Source organism: Varroa destructor, unplaced genomic scaffold (assembly GCF_002443255.2).
Source record: "Varroa destructor unplaced genomic scaffold, Vdes_3.0 BEIS01000002.1, whole genome shotgun sequence".
NCBI classification, from domain to species: Eukaryota; Metazoa; Arthropoda; class Arachnida; order Mesostigmata; family Varroidae; genus Varroa; species Varroa destructor.
In genome coordinates, this window is record NW_019211455.1 from 43,804,520 (window position 1) to 43,827,551 (window position 23,032).

Sequence of the window (23,032 nt, forward strand, 5' to 3'; positions counted from 1 at the left end):
CTAAAAGCTACTACTCTTACTTCTGCGTCTATTGTGCTACCGGTATATCAATGTCTCAAGGTGCGAAACACAGCTTCGAATCCCATGCACACGAAGCACTCGTATGAAACGTAAGCGTAGGAGGCTGACTTTTCTTAGTTGCTTTTTCCTTAGATTCGTATTTCGTTTCTTAATGATATTTGTTCAGAGAGGTGCCAGGGTCGTCCTAGACTTGCTCGTTTGCCTCGTGGCTTCAAAGGCTGTGCCAGTTTGTAATGATCGAGGAATCACAACAGAGTTTTCGAAGAACATGCTGGAACGACCCAGGAGAGCCTTTTTCCTGCTGCATTCATTCACTTAATGTTGGCTTTGTATCATTTGCTGCGCACTTAGTCCTCTACCGTCCTTGACCCCACAGTTGACTTGTATCTGCTCCACCTAGCCCACTGCGTCAACACTACGAAGTTGCGTTTTTCCCTGTCTGCAGGACAAACGAGGTCGGCACGAGAATGTGTAACGAGCTACAGGCTGTCACTTATACTTTGTGAGCACTGTTCTGTAATCGTGTGCTGGTGGTTAGGATTGCCGACTACAAAAGCGTAAGAAAAGCCTTAAGGCGGCTTCTAAGAAACTCGAGATAAAGGACTTCAGAGCAACGTGCGTATGTGTATTCGTGGAAACCTGATTCACTAAGGCTTGGGTTGCGGCCGATTCCTACTAACTGAGCTCGCTACAACATCGCTGCAGAAACGACTCTTGGCGTGCCGTTCCTTCCTTCTGTCGTAGTATAGCCTAAGCGAACAAAGTTCACCGGACCATAGCAAGCACAGCTTACCACCCAGTGCATCTATTTACGAAAATTGACTTTGAAGCAGCACCTATTAGCGGTTCGGCAGGGATTTTTCACAACCACCAATGGTGTCTGCGGCCCTTTCGGTCCCCTCAATCAAAACCATGGCGATGAGCATTTCCATTGACTGGCACGATCCTCGCAGGTTAGCCGCTGTATATTGCCTATGTAGAAAAAACTTGAATTTCATGTGTCCTGTGCGTCAGGTCACTGCTGCTTTTTGTCCTACGCAGCATCACGATAGGTAATTAAATTACTAGGATCAGCAAAATATTATTGGAACATGCCTTGGATCCAATACATTTGAGTGTTGTTCTAACAAGCCTGCGCACCAGTACAAGTATTAAGTTTCGAAGTTTTGCGCGGCCTTCGCGTTCGTCGTGCCTCGACCGGATGTGTGATGTTTTCTCATTCCGACCTGATTTTGTTGCTTCTGCAGGGTGTCAATGTCATCATTTCCGGTAAGAAGGTCAGAAGTTTTGACAGCAACTTGTAATTAGTTTGGTTTGCTGTCCTGCATAGGAGATTTTAACTACTTGACGAAACAGTGTAAGGCAATAATAGAAGATTACCGCCCCGGTTTGACTAACAAGTCTTCTGTTTATTAGAGAGGGCACATTGGAGCTTATAAGTGGAATGCTTATACCTCTAGTCGATTGCAACATTAAAGCTATTACACTTTGTTAGCCTAAATAACAATATAGTTTCTTTCTACGTACCTTTTTTTCTCACTTATCTATTACCTGTATGGATACCCGTATATCAACTTTCTACCATACCGTATCACTTTGGCATCTGCTGTTATTCCTAGATAATTCAATTGTGTGAGCTGGGAGCGGCTAACCCTTAAAAGTTTATGAACTTCGCACAGACTCAGATTCAAAGTGCCAGATCGGCACGTAGCTATGCTATCGCTTACTATTTCGAGGACTGTTAGCTATCGGCTTTTTAAAAATAGTCACCTGAAAAAAAAATAGGCGTCTGCGTGAGCCGTCTTTACTAGAGTTTGTGGCTCGTACATCACATAGAAACAGATGGCGACCTACAACGATAAGCGAAACGATTCTATCATTTCATACATGGCTATCGCTCCGGAAATTGAAAAGATTTTCAAATCTAGGGTCAAGTGCTATTGATCTTAGGCGGTTTCCGAAGCTGGATACCTCGCATATCGCAAAATAGGGATCTGAAGGCTGGTCGCAGTCGGATCCACAGGCAAGAGTACGACCTTTTACTACAGGTATACATTTTGATAGAATGGTAAATGAACAAAACGGCAACGATAAGAGTTCGTAAAACCCATCTGAGAACCACGCACTGTTAGATATTTAAATGGCTGATTTTTACCAATTCCTCTTTAATGGTATAGACGACTGTTGAAAACAGAGGGAACTGGAAGCTTTAGAGAGTGTTAGGTTAGGTTAGGTTAGGTTAGGTGTTAGAATCGTTTCGAAGTAAAACGTCGAGGAAATGCCTTCAATGATGTTCGCGTGTTCGATACAGAGCCGTCGGACTTCAAAACTATTCAAAATATATACTTGAATTGCACAGTGGCATTTGCTTTCTTAAAAATCCTTGATATAGTTCGGTGTTTTTAACGTAGTCCTTAATGTACTCGTATAAAAAAGCTATTTACTATTAGCTATGTTGTTCGACTATTGATTGATTGACATATTGGAAATGTTGCTATGCATGATTAATATTCGGTATAGAGGGCATTCACGTGCATGATAGTGTGTACCGTATGCCGTATATTGTTTTAGCCTTATGACTCCTTTAGGCGCAGAAGCTTGCATACGTAGCTGGCCTTATTACGAGCGAGACTGCACCTGGTCGTTTCGTTACTGTAGTTGCTGGTTGAATGCTAAGGAACAGTTTCTCTAGAGAATAAGGGATGTGGAACATGTATTAACTGGGAAACTTCCATGAATCTACCAAAAGAGGAAAAAAATTTCCTTCTATACGTTCACATAATTAGCTATAGGCACCGTGACCAAGCGCCACTTCTAGCTGTTTGGGTCGTCGTTGTAAAGATCTACGTGAAAATATTTCGTATAAAGTAAACCGCATGATCAGATTCGATAGCGGGTTTCGTACATATTAACATTGTATATTACATTAAATTATACGCGTGACAATTAGTTTTATTAATAGAGATATTAAAAAATGTGGTGAACCCATTTGAAACCCAACTTTGTTTGATCTTCGTTTCATTTATGGGCGTATACAGAATTCCGAATTTGCCCATTATTCAAGCGGCAGTGGATTTTAGCATGCTAGATTTTCATAATTTCTTGTCAATTATTAACCGAAAATTTTGCGATGAGGGGGTCTTTGTTTTTCTTAGAAGGTTCAGCCTTGGACGTAAGAGCTTGGCGCTCGTGATGTCCCTAGACAAATCAACATGACCCCCCGCAAAACAGCAGTAGCTGTAAGTAGGAAGAAATCCATTAAATTTAAATTCCATTAAAATATCGTTTATTAATTTTTGGGTTACACTACGTAATTTATTTTTCCTATCGGTCAGCAGCCTATGCTTCGACCAAACCTATTTTTGTGAATATCTATAATAATCTAAAAACTATACTATTAACTACCTGCTTGTGCTCATCCGTGATCTCATCGCTCGATCAGATGATGCGGGAGCTCGTCACATGGTCGACTGGTTTCCTTCTGTAGCATTAGGTACAAAAGAAAGAGTAAGCCGTTATATCTTCGACAAACATTTAGGCATATTCCATGCTGGTCGCCATTGATCCTTCTCAATACTAATCCAATACCTATCGGCTTCAAATTCATTATTTTTAACCTACCCTTGTTATAACATTGTATAAGTTTTTACAGAAGGTTAAAAGTCTGACAAATAAGTTAGTACTTCTAGGGGGTCCGGCCGAACCGTAGCTTGGTCGAGCCAGTGGCCCCCAGATCTTCAACCCCCTAATTCATCGTGACAAATAACATATATATCCTGGAATCCTTATGGATCCTACTTCATGTATAGTGCGTTAAATGTAAAAGGTACGAATGAAATGAAATAAAACGAAAGAACGTAAGGTTATTACGAAAGAGTTCTCTCTTTTGCTAAGGATTTTGTACACGCTTCTTCAGTACCATACATATAATGGATACGTATCGATTTTGATTGTGAAACAATTTTTTATAACACAGGAAGTGGTTTGTGTCTATTTGGGTACGTTCGCAAAGCTGAAGGTGACCTTTCTCAGACATCGTTAGGTGAGCGCCAATTCACGTGTTACATCGAAGTACGGTAGCCGCATTTACGGAATATGATTTACTTCATCACTGGCCGTACCCTGCTAACGTTAGTCAATTGTGTGTTTTCATTCATATAATTTATATTTCCGCAATCGAGTGGCCTGCTAAACTTAAAACCACTTTGCAGAAATTCCATTTATATTTCGCCACCTTTTCGTTCGTATACTGACCACTAGGATAGGAACGATTTTTTTCATCAGGTTGGAGAACCATTCGTCTGACTCCAGTCTTAATGAGCAAAGACACGAAACGTCTGTGTGTCACCACAAGAACAAATCACCGTTAAAGGGGTCTACCTCTAAAATGAGGCCCTTTGCAAGCCCTATATTTTTCTGTTATCGCACGAATAGACTCAGATCATCATCATTTCATGTGTTAATTGTTCTTTCTTTCAACAAACCTGGAAGCTAAGTTTACTGATCGTTTATTTTCTAAAATCTAATTTCTGAGCTCCTATAGGAAATGGGCAATACGTTCTTTAAGTGTCACATCGACTCCGAGTGTTACGTAATGGGTATATAAAATCAACTTAATATGATTACTATAAAAACAAATATATTCGTAAGACGTTTTTACTTAACACAGTTTACTAGTTATTTATTCTGCCCTAGGGAAAAACTAGCGGCGATGGAGAGGATCGACTGAATCGCCTCTTGAAATAACAAAAATATCGACTCGAAAAATATATAAACAACAAAATAGGTATTTTCAAAGTTGCGGCATACCACACGCTCAAATTCGTAGCCTTACTTGCATTCATTAAAATTTAAGCGGTAAAATTTATTCTATAGAAACCCATTTTGGGAACTCATTAGTTATCATATGAGAATTTATTCCACGTCGATCCTATCCATATTACACCGACATAGCTTACTCAGTAGGTTTAAGCAGAATTCCCACTGCGTTTCATTTGCGTCACACAAACTTCAACTTCGTATTCGAAGAACCGTTAATTTTAACATCGGCACGTCTCTTCAATCACGATCTTACGTGTTTTCCACGTTACACGCTTCAACGTATAGATTTCTAAGCCGGCCAGCGTTTGCTGTTTATCTCTGCCTATTCGTCCATGGTCAACCTGTTGGTCTCGGTTGAAGGCTATCGAGGGTGGCAACATGATTGAGACGCAGCATCAAAGCTAATAGCAACGACTCCACCATCAGCAGTACGATCGCTGGAATAAAGAATTAGGGAAACGGTTTTGTATAGGTCCGGTGTTTATAACGGTCACCCAACGGCATCCCCACACTGGGTCGGCGTTATCTTGTAGCCTATTTAAACATAGCTAGTGTTTCCTTATAGTAGATATCGTGCATAGCGGTGGCCGATACGAGAGCATACAAAGATTTAATCAACGGCTTGTTGACTTTAATAGATTTGCCGGTGCAAGAAACAAAAGCACGATCAAATACGAGTCGATTTCTATCTGTTGAAGCCGAAAATGCCGAGGCGATGTTTTTCAATAGCTAGCAGCTGCTATGATTATTCTTAAATCGTGAAGACAACTAAAGTAGTGCGCTCGTTCATACCAGCCGCAAAAATGAAGGCTAAATAGTATTTTGAGGAAAAGAAAACATGTGCAATTTTACGCAGAAAGCCGTAGTTGACGGCTGTAAATGAATGGCCATATTAGGGTACGTAAAATAAATAGACGATATTGAACGGTTAACATAGAAAGTGTGGGGCCAGCTAGGTTCTTCCGCAACAAATAAATATAAAAATAATTGACGGTATTTACGTGAAATGCTATAGCATTGCTTTATTTAGATGGGAGACAATTAGCATCACTTTAGACATCATAGGAACAATGGCCCTATTTGGGCCAGAAAAAGAGCGCAAGGTCAGGCGTGCTCTCGTAACGACCCACGTACAAATGGAATTGACAGTGATTCCAGAGCTGAAAATTGTGACTCCAGGCGTCAACCTAGATCAGTATTAGTTGCGTATTTAATCTATAGGACTTTGTATTACTAATCGACTAATACGAATTATGCAAAGTATAATGTGGGGCCGTGATGAACTGCCCACCGCACCTGTTGCCTCATCCGGTCTTGAAATACAAACCGGTGTATCGAAGGGCATGCTTAGCTGTGCGTTGATTTGTGCTGTTTTCGCCTATTTGTTCTACAGTGTCCCCGTGGGACGTTGATAACATGCCGTTGATCCAAGAAATACGAACTAACACAATTTCACTCACACACGTTTTTAGCTCGACAAGACCCGGCAAATTATAGCACACTACCCCGCTAATTCTGCTAAAGAACGTTTATTTATTTTTCGTAGAATAAATGGAATCTCGTACACAGAATCAAATGCTTCAAAGCATCTTCTACGTCCTTTTTCAACCGGATGGTTGCAAACTAAACTTTTCGTTAGACATAAAATATATTCACCGCATTTACGGATTTCTTTATTTTTTTTTATCACCTCACAAGCTGCTAGTGACGTTACTCGCACCATCTGGGATCCAGTGTGACTTGTGCGATTTTGCCCCCATAAGCAATGAACAGATACTACGAAATGCTGGAGAGTCAATTCATAGGTATGTCTCTGACACATGTATATATCCTTAATTGGAGTGGCAGAAGGCTTGCCCAAACCAGACCTCCATATTTCCTTGAGATCGCTTGTTAGCATCGAGCTGATCTATCTGTAGTTATTACGCAAATTCTGTTCAAAACGAAGTCGGTGGGCCTAAGTGGCTGGTAGAACCGGGTGCCTTCTTCCTTCTTTTGCAAAGGAAACCGTTTGATCCATCATTCGAAACCGCTGGATGAGTGCAGCCAAAGCCGCTGAGACCAGCGAAGTTAAAAGAGTAAAGGATAGACACAAAAATTATAAGGTAGTGTTTGCCCCTAGTTTTTCTTTTCCACTGCATCCTATCGGAGCGATATTGCCCTCCAAAGATGTTGATTGTTCTCAAGCAGTTGGTATTGAGTAAGTATATTTGATTTGGATATCGATTTTAGGATATGGACATATTCTGATACGAATTTTCACCTTTTTCTCGCTTCAAAATCGGGTTTGATGCCGCTGCCACTTGCCGAGCCTATGAAGTTCGTTTAAATGCTGATGTATGACTTTTCAGTATCCACTAATTGATCAATTACTATGCTGCCCTCAACACGAACTAACCCTCTGACGTTTTTAATTCACAGGTCTACTCTTCAATATGCCATACCCGTTAAGGTACGTCATGAATCAGATGTGTTTATTACTGATTTTTTTTTACTACTGAATTACTACCCTTTTTTTTAAGCGCCTTCTATGTCGTTCAACAAAGGTGAAGCTATCAGAACATAGTCTCATGAAATCCTTTCACTGCCTACTACTAAATGATGGAAGCTTGCCCGTCCTATTACTCCCAACGTTACTCCACCTTTTTAACGTTAAAAGCGTCACCTTTTAACTTTAAAAACGTTAACAGCGTATGCAAGTGTCGGACTCATTCGAAATTTAGCCGTCATTGTTAAATGACTAACAGCCATTTGATGACACGAGTCTGACTGGCGATCAGATAATGCGTTCTCAGGTACTCAGAAAAATTAACAGTAGACTTAAGCTGTACCGATGCTCGGTGTAGAGGGTTTTCCGGATGATGACACAGAAGTACGTGAAAATGATCGTTGATCCGATGGAAACACCATTCAATGTCATGGTTGTCATCTACTGAGGTTTTTTTCCGTTTATGTTTGTAAAGTACACATACTGAAAACACTAGTCTTCTTAAGAATATACACATTACGTGACCATGACCACAGCATTGTGTCGTAATCAATACGAACGTCATTATTAACGTAAGCGTGACTAATGGATTAGCATAGAATCTTCGTATACAACTATGCAGTATTGTACGCCACACCGCACTGGGTGCCTTTGTACCTAAATTAGCCTGTACGGGTATTACAGGGAACTTGCCACGATTTCGCTGTAGCACGTCTGGTCACTATCCAAAAAGCATTATGTTTCTGTGCCATTAATGGTTTGATATATAATTGGTTTCTTCTCTCTTCCGATCTTGCGAAAACTTCGAAAAATTACATTTCACTCTACTTGAATTTTGAAAGATACAAGTAGTTGCTTAGCAAACGTCGGTCTAGCCCGGCTAGACGCTCATCTATATTTGGAACTGCTGCCATGCCACTAAATATTCATAGACGTTTTCCGCAGAACTAAGACGGACTTTTGCTAGCTGAAAACCTGGTTCTGCTTTTTTCTACTAGCACCCGACTGAGCGAATGTTTACTGTGTTGGGCTTGTTCAGAGATAAGGGACTGTCGCCTTCTCGGATCTTGCCGCAGTTCTGGCCGAAATCTCGTTTCTTCATAATGGTTACAAGTGATTAAAGATGGCGAACAATTTAAATAACTTCGTTTGCATTCTCGCATAGAGGATTGACGGAACTGACTATCTGCGTCAGCTCATTCGAGATGCTTTGAGGACGTTGCTCAGAGCAAACGCCGCATGAATAATCCCTGATTTGTTTTCTATTTACAATGAAATGCTGCCTGAACAGGCTGTATGTCGGAAATAGCGGGGGCAGATGGCTCTATATGCAGCTAAGGTTGCGGATTAAAACACGGAAGATTGGTGGTCCAGAATAGTCGAATTTAAAACACCAAAAAGTTTCGATGCCAGTGTTCAATGTATCGAGCTTTTGGATCTCGTATGCCATTGTGTTAATACTATAGCGCATAATGCGTACCTTGTATTAGCGATTTCCGTGATTTTGTCAGAACCCAAAATTGTGACAAAAATCAGCTTCAAATACAGAATTCTGTGAATCAGATTTTGAAAGTCCTCAAAACAGAACAAAAGTGGGAGAGTCGATAGTATAAGTAAAATCTTAGCTTCGCTACGTCACCAAATCTAATTGGCCTAATTAGGCTACGCTAGAAAATTAAGCCAAGTTAAATATGAGAAGAACTCATGGGACCGTTAATGAACATTGTATGATTTACGTTTGTGAACTTCCACACAAGGTCGAATTATTACAAATCCAGCCAATCGCGCCCATTGCTCGTACTATCGTGTATAATCAAGTAGGTTTAATGTGTGTACAGATTAAATGCAATTAGACCAATGCATACTTACCTAAGCTCTGGACAGCAGCAAGCAATCTCGCTATTGTTTCTGGGTGTAAACCAAGCACGGGCTTTTCATACACTTCTTTCATCAGTTCGTAGCTTTCTTCTACCAGACGTTGCAGTAAGTCAAGAATCTACCTAAGAAGACTCATCCTTCTTTTTGAAGCCAAACGCATTTCTAAGCGTGCGACATGTCCTGATCGTCGCGCTCATGCAGCTGCAGCTTATTCATCCAGTGAGATTGTCGGGTTTCGCATAGCTCCTTAGGAAGGACTTTCCGCAAAGTTGAGCCCAGTCTGCCGGGCTTTTCGAGCAAAACGAAGCGCAAGCCAAAATCCTGCCTTAGTTGGAGCTCGACAACAGGAGCTCGCCTGCTTTAGCACACTCCTCTTTCGAGCATCGGGTGGCGCTATCTTCGTGTACAGAAGTCTCCTTGGTCCGTACCCGATTCCAGCTTACATTCGCTACCCACTGCGGTATCTAGTGAAGTTAACAGGACCTGCTCTAGGCCGAAAGAAGGCAAGGTGCACCAGTCCGACGTTTGCTGGTGTCCTAGAGGCCTGTCTGCGTGTTGGTCTAAATACAGCTAGGCGGTGGGAATGTGCTGTTTTGTGCAACTGCATCCCTGTCGCCAGCCCGGCGTGGGCTCGAGTACAGATTGTAAGACCTATGAAATCGGTCTGAGTGCAGTGTGAGTTTATGTGAGCGTGTGTTTGTGTATATGTCCAGACGACGTTTGTACGAAGGACTTCGCTGAAGCTGCGTTTGTGTCCAAGGCGCGATAAGGAGAGGCCAGAGACGGGACGGCAGAGCAAGGCAACCGAGCAAGGGAAATCCAATGGCGGTTGCCGTGGAGAACGCTGGTTGAAGTCTAGAAAGTTATACTGGACGATACAGTTTCTTATGTGGCTCTAACCGATACCAACCTCACATACGAAGGGACCACGTCTGCCCTGCCTAGAGAGCGCTGGTTTTCGCTCTTCTCGGATGTTACATAGCTTCAACGACTCCCTTGGGGAGAGGAATAGGCGCGGCTGGTTGCAATGCGTCGCTAGCTGAGATTCGTTGACCCGAACTACGGTCCCACAGCTTTCGCAAGCTGGCTCCTAGTAAAAAGACGTTTCGGTCTTCAAAAGGTTTGGACACAGAAACGTCGCAGAGTAACACCAGCCGAAACGTACGCCTGAGATAACTCAGCGGAGAGGCAGCCTCACCACTGATTTCAATTCCGCTTCAGTTTTGATTACAGTTTTCACCAAATGCTCCTTCTCGATTATCGACTTCACTTGCCGTAGCAGTGGCTTACAAGCGTAGAAATTGATGATGCTGCTGCGCAACGGTATTTTTCGATTACGGAACTATGCTCAACAACGAATAGTAATGGATGAAAAATGCCTTCACTTTACGGTTTATATCCGTCCGCTACTCAGCGAATGACGTATGTCACGAAGTTTTACACCACTCCGCCCCGCTTATTTCGCTAGTTAGGAAAGAACTTAGTTCATATAAAATACAAGTTCGTCCTGTAAGCGTAAGGGCACTAAAGAGGACCTTTTACAATAAAAAAGGTGGCTTTTGTCACTAAATACTTCTATCCTCTTTTTACAGCTCCTAGTAACGTATACACGGACATTCTCTGAAAGCTAAACACGGTGAAGCAGCGATTCCATTTTAGCGCGGGCAAGCGAATAGCGGAAAGCGACGCTGACTGGGCCTTACTGGAGAAAAACAGAATAGGCGTGCTGGATGAGTCGGTAGTTTTCTCTTAATGGGGTACGCAAGACGGGTGGGCAAGGGGGCTGCTGAGTGAAGCCTGAGGAATGGAGACACTAGGGGCAAAAGAAGATGGGTGGATGAAGCAAAGCCGCCGAAATGCCACTGGTGTTATATGCTAACACTGTAATATAAAATGGTTTTCGGGCGGACAGCTGACGAGCCATTGTGCTCGTCTAATGGGTTGCTTGTTATTTCTCTTCGCAGCAGCAAACTACAAGGGCGACCAGTGGCCAGCGGTTGGAAAAGTCTGAGCTGTGTCCCTACTGGTATTACCCTTTGTGTATGAGGTATGTAAAAAAAAAAAAAGCAAAGATAGTATGGGTCCTTCGTCTCCTACCACATTGTATCTGATGGACACCTACGGAAGGGCGACGATACTGTCGACGGAGGAGCATGAATGGATTCTGTTTTCTGAAATCTCTTTTAACGGTAGTTTGACGCAGTTGAAGTTATACAGAACAGAATGTGTGCATGTCCTCGGAGTGTCAAAATCAACGGTGTAACTGTGAGTGACGGTATTTTGATGAATGCCTATAAAGGTGCCATTCATAATAATAGTAACTTTTAATTTCTAAGCTTGTATGTCTTCGTATCTGTACTTCCGAAAGGCAGTGTGATACGCTTGCAGTCTCCTTTTTCCGTTAAAGCGCCTGATAAAATTAGCCTCTTAACAAGCTCACCGTTTATCACAGAATAAATTTATTTCGTATCGAGTAATTCACCAAGCAAGAACAGCGATATAACATACTTCAAATTACGACGAGCTGTCCGAACAGTTCTATATTCCCTTCAGTCGCTCTCCCAGAATACACTGAAACCACACGCAAAAGTTTTTCACTACTTACTGCCATCATCGCCGCCTTGAGTGGCCAGTATCCAACGTTTCAACATGATGAGCAATGCAAGAGAAAGCACCGTCCTGTTCATTGCGTTATCTGCCTTCGGATTGCGGGCGGATCTAAGACTGGATAAGACTATGAGGCCCCGTAGTCCCCGTGAAGACAGGCTATGTATCAAGCCACAGTTGTTGTTGGATTCAGTGTGCAGCAGTTCGCTCCTGGTGAGGCAAGGGACTCAGGTGGCATCGTTCCCAACAATCGACAGACGGCGTCAGCCGGACGACGCCTTTACGATGGCAGCGCATAGCGGCCTGGCAGGTATAGCTTCGGCGTTCGTTTTTAATCCTCGACTGTCCAACGGACGGGACTCCTCGACGGATGGGACTTTGCTCGCAGTGTTATACCCAAGCGAATTGCCTCGTAACCGAGGTCTGTATCGTGTCGCATTTCTCCAACCCACGAATGAAGATCCAAAGGATCTTCATTCGTAAATTCATCAGTTGCGCGAATACGCGATGCACCTAGACCTGTACAACTAAAGTCCCTAGCAAGCTCTGCTACGGTAGCATGCTAGCTGTTATTGCTGTGACTGCTAAAATTGCTAACGACAGGTAGTCGATGGAACTTGTGGGTCGCCACAAGTGATGAGCAAGAAATGGGGAAGCTCAGTACCGCCAGCCGAAGTGGGTTTCGAAGGGAGGTTCGGGCCAGAGTGGCTACGCAGATTGGACGCTATTTGTAGCTTCATCCGTGCAGGCAATTTTGCAAAAACACATTCAACACGGGCTTTGGAGGTATTTCGAAAACTCCGCCGATTGGGGCAGAATTACGTCGTGATTTATACCGTCACCGTAGATCTGTCTGTGCTCCACCAGATTCCTCATAGTGTTTCTTGTCGGAAAGCTGTGTTTGAGAAGCAAGCGTCGACAACAACCATCTAAGGGAAATATTGAGAGGGTAACGGCGAGCCCAATAAAAACATTTTGAGACATGTCCACTTACCTTCAGACCAGACTAAATATAAGCGAATGTTACTGGACTCACTTAAGCAAACGTCTTACCTAGACTAGGTAGAAGGCGCCAACAGCTTGCAGTGGTTGGATTTTCTGCCCTCGACAAAAGAGCCATGAAGTTGGGGCTGAAACCTATCTACGTAATGGAAACGGGACTGTGATGAAACGGAGGCAATAGTGAACGCAGTGGACGCCACAATATCGGTTAGTACAAGGAGAAATGCAAAGCGAAGGCTGCCGTTTCGAGGAAAAACAGAACAAAGGGAAGGGTCAAATTATTAACCCGGTGCTGGTCAGCTAAAGTGATGGTTCATTATATTAGAACAACTTCAATGCATATAACAGCTGTTTGAACTTGATGCAGCTAGGTATAAGGTCACCCTAGCAATCTGTATATAGAGTACGGATTTAATAAATTTCTTAAAGCTTCATTGGAAATTTTCAGCGTAAGTGTAATGCTAGATAGACTATAGGTTGCAAGAATTAATTCATTGCAATTAATAACAATTTTATCGTTGTGTACAAGTATAATCTGGCAAAAACCATATATCGAAATGAGCCTTTTCGCAATGCTCGCTTTTTGTCCTCTGTGATTGATTTATGCCATCCAATTTTAGGAAAAAGTAAAAGGTTACTCAAAGTGTACTCAGTGGCCCAATCAATGCTCTTTAATGAAACTTCCCATTGAAGTTCACCTCTGCATAAAGCAAGGCCCATCTACTCAAATTTATTGCATATTTGACCTTACCTAAGTTAGTGCGTCGTTTACAAGTAACTTTGGTTTGTCACTACTCTACAAGAGTGAATAAGCAAGTCGGCGTAGTTTCCGCCTATCCGTGTAGATTACAGTTGGATTCAATGCAATTTTCGGTGTCAATGAATAAGTTATGCTCACGGCTAACGTATAAGCACTTTGCGACGAAGATATGTATTACGCGCCTAACTTCTAAATTAAGATGTTTAGAATAACATAGGTCATCTTACTCTTTTTCCACCAATTCAGTAGCCTTTTTACAACAAGTCATGATAGTACTCATGCTTAAGGCCACAGTATTTATCTATTATGGCCTGTCTACTGGAACGGGATCTCGTTCAAAGTCTCGTTATCATTATTCGATCCGAACAGTGTAAACAGCCCTCAGGCAGGCTTCAGCCAAACGGATTTCATTGATGCTCCAATCGGCGTGACCGCGGATCGGCCGGCCCTTTGAGCCTAAAACAGCGAGAGCAGGACTACAATGAAAAAGCTGAAGAAGGCCGGCAACGGGAAGCCATCAAAGAATGCGAAGAGGCGGAGAAAAACCAAGATAAAAATAATCTATCCGTATTGCCAACTCACTGCACTGCACATTTTGTTGCGGCGACGTGGGACCCTAGGGTGGTACGCTTCGTCCACTTCTCTTTTCTTGAACTAACGCCGGCAACATCAATTGAATCGAATCCGATAATCCAATCTGAAAAACCTATTTTGCTAACGCCTGTGACGGCGCTGGCTAGAAGCAAACGATCATGGGAGACGCCTTTCTAACAAACAACAACACTATTGTCTTTCTTTTCCTGGGTGCTCGTTTGTTGTAGTTTCCTTTTGTGCTGGCCCTTCTGTGCCCTTATTTTGTTGGACCTGTTATACATCCCCCTCCCGGCTTTTCTCTGATCTCCCATGTTTTTTTGTTCGAAGCCGATTTGCACTTATCGGTTTGAGGACGAAGAGGAGGCAAAATCCCAAACTTCCTATCAAGTGTAGGAAGAAGAAAGGCTGATGGTTGTTTGGTGTCTTCCCAGTTAGTACGCCTCATAACCCTTGGACTGAGGTAAGTTTGATGTATCCGAACTTATTATGCTGACCTGGTTGTTAGCTCTTCCTCTTGGAGCCCGACACAAGGGAAGGATTTTGATTCCTGGATATACAAAGGTTGAGCATAGACCAACTTAGCGAAGGTCCGTGGAGGGGGTCGTTTTCGTGAAGTGTGAGGATGTTCGTCTCATACGCTGCTGGTCAGTATTGCTTCTGTTGTTTTTGACTATGTTAGTCATTCGGATGCTAGTCCGTGGGAGGGAACTCTTAGGATTACTACTGGCAGCTGGGAAGTCATTGACGCCTGCCAGCGTATCTTAGATGGTCGAAGTAGATAGCTCGAACAGTACATTTTGCCTTTACGGGGTCACCAACGACGTCATCGAAGTATGTGGCAATCGCTATCGCCGATGGCCGTGGCCAAGAAAAAGCAGTAGCAGTGAGGTTGTGGCAGTGTTGGGAGCGGTCGGTGAGGCCATCAAGCAAAAAGTTTCCGTATCCTGCTCCCCCCCCCCCCTCGCGTTTGGCAATCCAACGTCCTGAGTCCAGAGTGGCCGTTATCGTCGTCGTCTGCGGCCGCCTCCTCGTCCCCGCCTCCGTGCCTCGAGGGAAAAAGAGTACTTGAGTTAGTCATCCAGCCCACCATTTCAGCGTCAAACTACCCAGCCTGCAATTACTAGTGACCAGTGAACAGCATAGGGGTCTGCTGCCCCTATCTTATCATGAGGTCTGCTGCTCATGGCTAAGAGAATTCAAAGGGACTTTAGCATGTGGAGAGCCAAAAAACGCAATGAAACAGAGAACCAGATTGGTAGACTGTGAACTCGTGTGTATAGCCGAGAGCTGACTATGTTGAAAAAGGCAGAGAGGAAAGAGCATAGGAGAAATCTATGTCACGACTGCTACAGCGACCTCTTTTCCCTCTCATCTATATATATATATATATATATATATGCGGACTGTAGGCTTTGCTAGTAAGTCAGCTTGTTGTCATGGTGACTGTACTCGCCACAGTCACGGAAAGCCTCCTTCCTTGCCTATTTCGGTAGCTCGTTTCTGAGTTTCTTCTACAGAAGCACACACTACGACATACTATGGGTCGCTAAGAGACGTAGTTGCTTTTAGCTACGCAACTAGCCTTCATCTGTCACCAAGTGACGGTCGCCTCAATTCAGGCTTGCCCTTTCCTGGCCAAGATTTGCCTTCTCGAAGGCCCTCGTTGCCTGCTGCCTCTCCTTAACCGAGATCATAGTTGGGCAGGAGTTTCTAATACTTCAGTAGGACGCAGCAGTACACAAAGTTGATCTCGTAGTAAGTTGGTTAATCCAGAAAGGAAATCAAAAGCTGACGAGGGCCAAATAGGCAGAGAGGTTTAAACTCTACAGTTTGCCTTTATTTTCCCTTGTCTACAGAATGAGTGACCTCCTAAACAGAGCTAGATAGAGGCAAAAGTAAAACAAAATAGATGACGCACAAACAGTACTGGTATGACAATACTGAGACTGGTGAGTCCGGTTGTTCTCCGAAAGTTAGATCGTTTCTCTGATTAGGTCGCAATAACGAGAAAAGCGCATCTCGGGTCCATTCTAGCCGGGGGCAGCTGGCGGGGGAGTACCGCCGTGGGTTTGCTGGAGAAGTCCGCCGGTTAACGCGTTGTTGTGCCGTCTGCCAAACCGTTCTACTTTACTTACCAGTGTGTAGATACAATTTACGATGCGTGATATCCAGCATAGTAGCATCAACAAACACTACGTTGTCTTAAGAGTTCCTATACTTTATTTATTGGTTGCAAGCATACAGGTGCCGACTCACTCGCCTAACTGTCACGCAAACGGAGGCTGACAGCCTATATGAGGATTGGACCCAGGGGACCTGATGAGGCAGAAGTACGAAAAAGGAGTACACTTAATAGGAAAAGTGGAGGGCGCAGGCTTTTACAGCTTCCTGCCGGTTGTCGCATGCTACTACAGGAACAGAGGTGCTTCAGCATCTGACATTTTCTAGAGAGTCTTGCAGAGCTGCTATCCTGTACTTGCCTCGTTCATAAAGGATGCATAAGTGGTGACGGGTAGGAGAACCCTTCGTCTTTTCAGATTTAGACGATGTATCAGGCAGTGTCTGGGGGACTGTTGCTAGGGGTAGTCGGTCGGGCCAACACTACACACATTTCGGTGAGTTAAGTGGAGATTGTATCGTAAAAGTGGAATGTCCGTTGTGAGAGCGAAAGTCGAAAAAACTGCCAGCCCAAATCCCGCATTAAGGTAGGCAAACGTCCCTTATACCGATTTCTGTATAGATTTGCTTGGTCAAGGCAATCTCCAAGCATCGAATGCCCAATCCTGCCTACTTATTCAGGCAGAACCTCTCCCAGTGTCTTTACTGGAGTTCTTTCTGTTTGGTGATATCGGCGATACTGTCGCGGTAAATATTCTTTTGAGTCTTGTCGGTCTTGGGGAAAAGGACAAACGTCTTGTATCGGGGGTATAACGATAGGGGAACCAAGTTGTCTACGTAGCTCGTAGAACGTTAACAACACAAAACATGAAGGGACGTTAGATAAGTGGGTCGCTTCCTTGTTGGCCAAAGGCAACTCGATGGCCGCAACGAGCCTGAGAAAAGCGAAGGGGCCTTGTAGGGTCGAGCGATGTTAGGGCTGTCGCCAGATGGGACAAGATGGAGCACCGTTTGATGAGCGTTTATCGTGTGCACAGGAACGTGTCGCTCACTTTCGACATGGTGAGGTTCAGCCATATGCTACTCTACCTAGGGTTTAGATCTAGCCAATAGAACTCTACGAGTTAGTGGTTTCTTACGCTGGCAGACAAAGCCGAAAAGGCTTAATGGCATTCAGAAATAGCACATAATTTCAGCGTAGGTGAAATAGATTATTGGCTACTGTTCAGAGGTTCTTTTCCTAAAATCGTCCCCTGGTGCCTCTTACCATATTATGGTCTACTTTCTTTATAAATTTGAGTAGAATTTGGTCTTTTGCAAGAGTAAACGTATTTTCTGTTACCTAAATTTTACATGATTTAGTATTTCATGCCATTTCCAATAACGCTACCGTCTGACACAACAAGAACTGCTCGTTACGATAACAACCTTCGACAAGTTCGTAATGAGTTGAACTAATAGTTAATAGTTCGATGTTCAGTCGGATGAGTAGATGGAACCGAGTATTAAACTATTCCAAATATCTATTTCAAAGATCTCGTAATTCGATTGGCAGCACACGGCGCCAAACCGCGTTACACGAATGGAAAACTGACTTTTCCTTATGCCCTCGAAAAATTATTGACGCCTGTGGAAGTCAGGGTTCAAGTTAATTTACCACCTTAATTGTTAATAGAAGGAATACTTGCGAACAAATGACACGTCATCCGCACTTAGCTGCTTTAGGGGGGCTCGTGACATTTACGCGTTAGCAAGATTGAGCTCATTTTCGCTCCCATCTTTTTTAGCGTGACCAGTTTAGCATGACGTGCCACCTATGATCAAATAATGCCGGACTTAATAGAACTTAATTCAATCGTATAGTTTGTACCCGATCAGTTAGATCGATATGTGTTTAGTGTCATTGAAGGCGTGCCAGGCGATCAGTGACCAGGTAAGCGATACATTTATCCAGCAGGGAGAAACGTAGTCGTTCCTGTTGTTAGTCTGCTGGCTTGCATGGTCGACATTCTACCTCGTAAAGGCAATCATCATTGGTAGCAGCTGCGCAGCGTGAGCTCAACTACTTGTGCGCAATGCAGACGACCCGCTAAGATATCGCCCGCAATACACCTATGTACGTACAGAAAAAATGTAATAAAATAAATTGCAACGATGGTGCTATTGCTCCTGCCTATCGCTACCAACAAACCACACAGACGACCTATTTAGCATGATATTGATTATCTAGGGAAGCCAACGCGTGCACGTGTTGGTGAAACACTAAATAATCTATCGTTTAGAAACTGGGCACAAGAAACATTTCCGTTTCGACCAAAATTCTTTTCTGCTATGTCTAATCACAATTTGTATATGTGTGCACACATTTCATTCTATTCCACACTGAGACTTGCCTGTGCCACTGTCTCTGCTTGTGTGAAAGCACAGCGTCCACGGGAAGATCTCGAAACTGCATTTGAAGAACAATTAGATGCACAAAAGATCTAGTAATCTAGTTCTAAAAACCACCGGGGTCAGGGCTTTTATCGAAGCCTGCATGAGTTATTGGTATGGCGATATATTGTCCGAAGCATTGTGTGAAAACGTCACAGAAGTTCTGCAAAGTCTACGTCCTTGACGAGCTAAAGCGCACCGCCAGTCATTGAGTTAACTAGCCAACACGTGCCGCATTCGGCCGGCAGTTTGTTTTCTCGTTCGCCACAACGCACCATTAGTTAGCGATAGCAACCCGTAGGTTCTGAGACAAGGGCCGATATAGAGTTACACTGCAGGACAGACTGTGTACAGGTTTAGGTGTGAAAAATGTGATTTTTCTTAGCGGGTGCCAGAATATGGAAGGTTTTGGAAACAAACGTTTTTCCTAGGCATTATTCTGTTTTTAGGCATAATCCTAGGCATAATACGTGTTTGTATACTGTACTGAAATAAGGGCAGTTTCTAATACTCGATTGATACTAAAGTCCGTGGATCTTTTCGTTGCGCAGCTTGAGCAACAACGGTAAATCCCGCTAGCAATACTAAAGATACTGTTAATGACGTATAGAAGTAAAGAATAGAGTATACTCACGTATTGATACTGCGCAGTTTTCCTTTACTTAGTGCTCTAAAAGAAGGATTCTGTTTGTCGTTAGTACTTTCATTCCATAATAACGAAACATAAGAACATGTTTGGTCGTCGATTTTTTCTATTGCTTTTCATGTAGGCGGAAGTATCCGGAGAACTATAGTCAGGCTCGAATTTTACCAAAGCGAAACGTAACAGGAAGCTGCATTAGAAAAGTTGCTTTAGGGAACTTGCCTCGTAATATTTCCTTAAAGTTATAGTTCTCAACACAAATATTTATCTGACATGATATGATATCTGATTCATTTACTCGAATTTAGAACTCTGCGTTACACTCGCTTTATGTTCGTCTGATGCTTTTCATTAGCAACAATTTACTTGTCCCCATGAACGAAATATATAGCCTAATCAGACTGATGATAAACGAGCCTATGATTATGTTTGTAATTTACTTTATTTTATTAGTTTTTATCCGTTAGCTGCCCGGCCACATCTCGCAGTTTTTTCTGTTATTTGTGCATTCTTTCTTTATTAGCACTATCTGTTTATATTCGAATATGTTTTATAGATTATCTCACTGCATCCACTACGAGTTTGTTTTCTGTGTCGTTCCACTAATTCCCAGCCGATTTGAATTTATTACGCCTTCACGTATATTTTAGATATGAAGGAAGGTGCTAGTTTGCACCTTCGTACCCTAATACCATATAGCTTATAAGGAAATTACTATACATACATACTATTCCGCCAATACCCGCCATCTTCAGCGAACCGTTCATATCAATAACGATACCCAGACCTGTCAATGCGCGTTCCCCACCTAACCTAACCTAACCCATCCTATGTATACATAAAGTATTCATTTCTATTCAATGTATGCAATACCCGACCACCACTTCCGCAATACGATCATAATATATAAGCTCTTGTAGTGTGTAGTTTCGTGGTAAGCGACATATGGCACATAAGTTCTACAGTTTTAAATTAAGGTCAACAAAATCCAGATAGATGAGCCTGTAACTTTAAGGTAGAAACGTACTATATTTAGGCGAAACGTAGATTAGACGGCAAGCTTATCTCTTCTCCATATAAGTGGTCCTGTCTCCTGTAAGGTGCTATAAAACTCGTATTTGCAGACCTTCGAGAAGCCTGCATATGCAAATTCTACTGGAACTTCTACCCCACTTATTATTGATTTTATCGCGAAAAACTTAGCCCCAATATACGTAGAGGTGGGTAAAAATCACCCGATAATTTTGTGGTTTTGGATTTGCAAAATAAAATTTTATGTCTCCATTTTACATAGGTTAAAGCTGCAAAGGGAAGGCAAATTATTGCCATATAAAAACATATTTCTAAGCGAATTAAGTTAACGAAGACCTTCCAATTGATTTTCTCAAACTCTCAAGGGACTTTTTACTACAGTCTTGTAATACTACACATTAAAGACGCCCGCTTCCGATTCGAACGTCTCTCCGTCCTGCGGATTAGTCTCCTTTAATCAAGGTACTTCTACTGCTATCCTATGATTGTTGACGCACTCGACTCAATTACCCTGTCAGCACGAACGTACTCTTACCTAACACCAATGTTATCCCTAATATTTACTATCGTATAGTTGTGATGAAATCGCATTAATCTGCGTCTGTGCACGCATAGAAGCTAACCACGAGATCGACGCCGATATTAGCAGCAGCGTCAAGAGCGCCGACCCGTTCCTGGTGTTCCAACCGATGTTCCTGGCTATGGTGTTGGGTATGAGAAGCGGCATTCAGTCAAAGGCACAGAAAAGCGGAGTAGGCCCATTGTGATTTTAACCATCTGCGTACACTTACACATAATCCCTCAATTACACAAACATTTGCCGTATCGTGAATAGTGCGAAGTTCTGCGAGCAAGTATTACTCAGCATTGACTCTGGTATAGCGCGAGAAATCAAACTCCACCTGATCCATGCTTTGGGGCATGACAACTGGCCATCGAATCACGGTCTAGGATAGACGGATGGTAGAAGGAAAGGTGGCGGCTTCTTCATGTGTTCGCATGCTTATGCATACGGAGGCAGTTTGATGTATTCATCGATTTCTACTCACTGCATAAGCGAAGACCATGCATGCCAGTACCAGTACAGCATAGTCAAATACGTGGGGTCATTGAACCGAATTGTTTGGTTTGTGTATCAAAGGTTCACCGATGCACCGATGGGTTGCGGACGTCGGGGTGCTTGTTCGAAATTTGGGTTGAGATGCAGTCGCTAAAGCTTACGTATTGTCAAGTACTCCAACAAAGGCATGAGTTGAGAATGGGTACAGAATGAAATCTAAAAGAAACAGTAAAAATCGAATAGAGGTCCCGGCGGAAACAGGCCCAACTATTAGCACTAAGCTCCGTACTCAGCCATTGGAAAATAAGTTCTATGTTAATGGCCGCCATGTGCAAAACAATCTATAAATTTATCAACGAAAAAGTGCCTACATAGTGATTCGTAAAAAGGAAGTCGTCTTGAATTAATGAATAAATAGAGAGGCGAAGCCTTGTATTGTAATATGGTTGTATATAGTAATCGTTGCCATAAATGATCACACAGTGGAGCTCAAAGCTTTGAATTGCTTCTTATCAAACTTAGAACGCAGAACTATTCCCTGATATTCGAATCATTATATTTAAAAAAAAAATAATTTGAATACTTTATTTTAAGATATACTTTGCTTACTAACATATCATAATCTTAAATCTTGCTAATATCCGTCCGCTTTTTCGCCTCACCTCAATACGGCTCTGAGGAAGTCATTGTCACGGCATCACTTTGCTTTTTTTTTTTTAAAAAACAACTTCAAAACACGAATGACAGGCGCGATCGTCATTCAGCTGATGATTACCGGGGGCCTCATGAAAGTTTCTTATAAATATATTGGAATTTTCCAAAGCTTTATACGAAGCTCTCAGAATCATGGGCCGTGAGTCCGCGTGCTGTCGGTTTCTCCCCTAATATCTAGGAGTGGGGAGTAATCCCCAGATAAGGCCAATCACTTCAAATACGCTTACGAAAAACGACATTTTTCTTACAACGATAATCACTTACTAAAACTTAACGGTGGCAATATGGCAGCGTTTTTCAGTGAAAAGTAGTTTCCCTTTTTTAAATTTTTCTTCTGTCTTAATTATGCCGTCAAAGCCGTTTCCCGTTTGTTGCTTGGACTCTTCACATTCGAATAACATGTGCCTAAAAATATGCATTGAGTGACGCTCATACATATGCGGTGCGATTCAGGAGAAAACACAAACGTTTGGTCATAAGATTCATTTGAGTTTGTGGGACCCATGCTCACTAAGCCCAGTAAGTGAATACGTCTACTATGACAACTAGCTTCCTTAGCTATTTAAATAACTCATGTAAAGCTTTGTTCTCAGGTGGATCAAGATGTGCAGATATTTGATGCAGGTATGACAAATAGGTAGGGTAGAAAAATGTGGCTATGATCGCTTTACTAGGCCTCCTTCACTCGAATGCCTTAGAGGCAATGCTGGAGGCTGGGAATCATAGGGCGCTTGGTTACAATCCCGTAGACATTTATATGCAAATCGATCCAAATTTTTACTAGTGGATTTGTCAATAGAGGTCACTAGTATTATCGAGATGAATTTTTCGCTTTTGTCACGACTGGCGGTTCTTACAATG

General features: G+C 42.7%; 1 long non-coding RNA gene across 1 annotated transcript in view; it reads left to right on the top strand.

Annotated features, from left to right (window-relative positions):
* Positions 1–1,160: 1,160 nt before the first annotated feature.
* Positions 1,161–23,032, top strand: part of LOC147757858 (uncharacterized) — a 40,506-nt gene continuing 18,634 nt past the window's right edge. The window contains exons 1-2 of the long non-coding RNA XR_015320458.1: positions 1,161–1,290; positions 7,264–7,294. This is a non-coding gene — a long non-coding RNA (uncharacterized LOC147757858). The remainder of the gene's footprint in view (positions 1,291–7,263; positions 7,295–23,032) is intronic.